General features: G+C 45.3%; 1 protein-coding gene across 3 annotated transcripts in view; it reads right to left on the bottom strand.

Moving 5' to 3' along the window:
• Positions 1-3,030: 3,030 nt before the first annotated feature.
• LOC121606924 (dematin-like) overlaps positions 3,031-4,280 on the bottom strand; it is a 26,462-nt gene continuing 25,212 nt past the window's right edge. For all 3 annotated transcript variants that reach the window (XM_041937539.1, XM_041937540.1, XM_041937538.1), the window contains one exon: positions 3,031-4,280. This exon is cut by the window's right edge and continues 2,882 nt beyond it. The gene's annotated coding sequence lies outside the window, so the exon portion shown is untranslated.

The following is a 4,280-nucleotide window of genomic DNA, read 5'->3' as shown; positions in this document are numbered from 1 at the left end:
CGTCTGTCTGCTGAGTGCAGCAGCCTCAGCTCTGATGGGGGAGTCCTGCCTCCGAGGGGGGAGGAGAGAGAGGACGGACCGACTCTCATGATAAGAGAGAGAGAAAAACAACATGCTCTCTGGAAACCACGGCGGGGTCGCTAGCATGTCTGAAATTACAACTGTGCTTTCAATGTCTGTTTTTATTCATTTTGTGTGTGAGGGCAGCAGTCAATGCTAACTGCTAACTGCTAACTGCTAACAGATACTGTGTGTGTATCCCAGATCTTCTTCCTCTGAGCCACAGAGCTCCACTAAAACCCAACAGAGAGCCTCACACATGTTCCTTCATCACCATCAACACACACACTGTAGTTACTCTGACACACACACACACACACACACACACACACCGTCCTGCTGCCTCAAACACTCACTGCAGCACCAAATGTGGATTCATCCGCCGCTGAAAATAGTCCGAACAGACGCTGTGTTTCCTGCTGTTTGTCTGATAGAAACTGCAGCGAGCAGCTGGTTTAAATTATTTTTCTTTTTCAAACATCTAGATGTTTTTAAAGAAAGACTTTACAGGGATGATGATGATGAGCTTTGTCTCATTTGTGTCCTTTCATTGTGTCTTTTCCTCTGGAGCATCAGTGTTTGGTGACTCTCTGTCATACACTCCACCTCTGGCACCACCTAGTGGCAGGACCTCTTCTCCCTTCTGTCCCTGGCAGTGTGAGCATGACTGCCACGCTGGTGGAGGGGGCAGGTGCAGCTCATCCTAAGCACCAGATTGTTTGGAGTGGTCTCCTCATTTGAAGCCTTCACCAGCCCGTATGAAAGACTCCAGCAGACCACTACTCGACGCCAGTCCGTAACCCACCTCCAGTCAGTGCACCCTGGCCCAGTTGGTAATTCATGTTCTAAAAGTTCTGCTTTGTAATCCTGTTTTTCCTTCTGCCTTGTTCCGACCCTCTCTGCCGCCTGAAGATCCCTCCTGCCACACTCATCTGCCTCTGATGGTCCTGCCTGGAAACACCTTCACTCACCTTCATTATAAACCAGCAGCATCCACACTGCACGCCACCCAGCCCCGGACCTGTTCCCTTTCATTCTGTCTGTCTGTCAGCTCTGATCTCTGGTTTGATCGTTTCAGTTCAGCCTGTATCGGAGCTTTAGTTTGTTAGCCTTGTTAACATGTTCAGTTCTCCGTTCTAGTTTGTTTTCTAGTAGTTTTTTCGCCTCGTCGCTGGTGAGCACAAGTAGTTTTATTTTGTAGTTGGTCTTTTTTGTGTTTGTAAAATAAATTGTTCTGTTGTACGCTTCTGTCCGCTGTGTCTTTGTCTGCGTTTGGGCCTGAACCTGATCTGTGACACTCTCCATCTGTCTCTGGCTTTAACTGTCTCCATCATTAAAGAGCATGAAAATAGACACAGAAATGGCATGTGGGAGGGAAAACTGCCACATCCTGACACTGGACGTCAGATCAATTTGATCAGCCACACCTCAAGCTAATTTAACTAAAGTTTATCTCAGAATAAATGTACCATATCTATAATTATAATAACTGACCGTCACCTTAAAGAGGCCATCCAATGAAAAGCCAGGCTTTAACCCTGGTGGGGATTTTTATATTCTGCAAGACGTATCATGATTAAAGTAATGACTGAACATTTCCACCTGGAGCTGCTGTGGACCAATGAGAGTCTCACAGAACGAGATCATTCAACTTCGCCAGGTGGAACAGGGACTAACAGAGGAGAGACCAGGTGGAGCCACGATAGCAGAGCCGTGTTCGGTTTTCACTTGTTAAAGTTGTAAAAGCAGAAACGTTGAGCTGGATCTGGATCCAGAGTCGCTCTACCACAAACCTGCAGGTGCTGGATGACGTTAGCCACCGTTAGCCTGAGCGATGCATCATGGTTCAAAACGCTCCTCAAACACACACACACTGAAGCTGCTGATGAGGTTGAGGTTGAGGTGTTTGATGAGAGTCAGCGCTGCAGGTGGAGGGGTGAGTAGAGACAAAGGTGGGGACGGCTTATGGACTGACTTTCATCTAGTCCACATATGTCAAACTGATTTCATAAAGGGCCGTGTGGCTGCAGGTTTTCGTTCCAACCAAGGAGGAACACGCCAGGCTGGAATCAATTAATCAGCTGATAACTAATGATCCCTTGATGTTGATTGGTTGGCCTGGTGTGCGCCTCTTGGGTTGGAACGAAAACCTGCAGCCACACAGCCCTTTATGAAATCAGTTTGACATATGTGGACTACATGAAGGCTATGTGAGACCTGAACAGAGGCGAGTTTTCAGGGGTTTAATCAAAACCTGGAGACAAACTTTTAACTGAACTACAAATCAACTCATTAAGTGTCATCACAGAGCTGCTGCCTCATGTTCTTCCTCTTTCACCACGCCTTAGCACTTCTGCATTATGTCGCTAACTTGCTAAAGTGTTAGCCTGTAGCTCCTAGACACCGACAGTAATGTTCAGGTAGCTGTTGCCTAGCAGCAGTGTTCTCATGACTTGACTATGTGATAACCGCGAGCTAACGAGCTCCATGTCTGTCTGTTGGTCCGCCATGTGGATCTGGACTTGAATATCTCATAATCTACCAGCAGTATTGTCATGAAATGTTCAGGATGAATTGAAGTAACTTGGTGATGCTCTGACTTTTCCTCTAGCGCCATCATCAGATCAAAGTTTTAATGTGTCATTACTTTATAAGCAAAAACCTGCAGAACTGAAGACTTTCCCATCAGCCTCAGCTGTACTTTGTCTACTGCGAATTAGCTAATGTTAGCATGCTAACATGCTAAACTAAGACAGTGAAAATGATAAACATTGTGAGCCTGTTAGCATGGCAGTGCTAGCCCTTAGCTCACAGCACCGCTGTGGCTCTGTACAGCCTCACAGAGCTGCTAGCATGACCAAAGAATCTCTGTGTTGTTTGTCAATTTAAGATTAATTATAAAAAACTAGTTCCTTTATTGTCATTTATCATATGATGAACACAGCGTAAAGACGTTTAAACACAGTCTCCTCAAGGCAAATAGAAATGCTCTTTATTGTAACTCATGGTTAATCATTCACAGCACCATTCATCTGTCACATCACCTGGATCCAGACATGAAAACAACAACAACAGTAATTATATTGTCATTCAGTGGTTCAGTATGTACAGCAGCAGGGCGACTTCAGACAGGTGAGTCTCTGCCAACGAGTCTGACCTCTGACCTCTGATCCCAGTCTGACCTCTGACTCCAGTCTGACCTCACTCACCTGAAAGAATAAATCCAGAGTAATACTTGTTGTCTACCTGAGCCAGGACCCTGTAACTGCCAACATCATTATAGAAATCTGTTTAATTAAAGGTTAAATACAAATATGACATCATCATCGTGACATCATGCTTGCAGCAGTTAACATGTTGACCTCCGTGCCTCCGTGAAGTCGCCCTGCGTGAGAAAATAATTTGATAAAAAATGAAAAAAACACTTTAAAATATACAAAATGAAAGAAAAACACATGGAACAATCTTTGTGTCATCATGGTGTTCGTCACAGCAACCCACTTCCTGTTTCTAAGTACACACAACCAATCAGAACAAAGCGTCAATCCTCTCAGTATCATCAGACAGCATCAGAATCATTCCTCAAAAAAAAGAAAGAACAAAGGAAATCATCTCAACATAAAGTGACCAATGCTCGCTCACTCGACAAGTCTTCATCCAGTGTTTGTTTTTTCAGTCTTTTTTTGTTTCCACGGATACAGGAAGCGTGTGGTGCTGAGGCAGACATGGTGGCGTGTGACGCAGGATGTGGTGGCGGTGATTTTGGCGTTTGCAGTGAGAGTGAACTCATTCTGAGCTGTGATTGAAGCTCGCGCAGGTCTGAGCTGCTGAAGTCTGAATGTGAAGGTGCTGCGAGTCCCATTAAATCACATTTATACAAGAGCGACAGTGTAATGACCAATGACGGTCCACCGTCACCTGTCACCTGCTCTGTCTGAGGAATAACGGTCCAGCTGGCGGCTGAGGTCAGGTCTCAGTCGTTTGATTAATCAATTTAATCAATTCATCTTGATTTATTTTGGAAAACAGGTTCTGTGTGAGTGTAACAACGAACACACGACAGCTCGATAACGGCCGAGCTGGACAAACGCTCGCTGTCGTCATCACAGGCGGGACGTTCAGCGTGAACTTTAGTTTGAAAACACTTTAGGTGAAGCTTGAAGCTAAAACCTACAAAGACCGAACAAACCGCAAATTAAGGATCGTTTCCACCAGCGTGC

This window comes from Chelmon rostratus, chromosome 5, assembly GCF_017976325.1.
Source record: "Chelmon rostratus isolate fCheRos1 chromosome 5, fCheRos1.pri, whole genome shotgun sequence".
NCBI lineage: Eukaryota > Metazoa > Chordata > Actinopteri > Chaetodontiformes > Chaetodontidae > Chelmon > Chelmon rostratus.
Note: the sequence above shows the minus strand (reverse complement) of the source record. Positions and strands in the feature narration are given on the sequence as shown.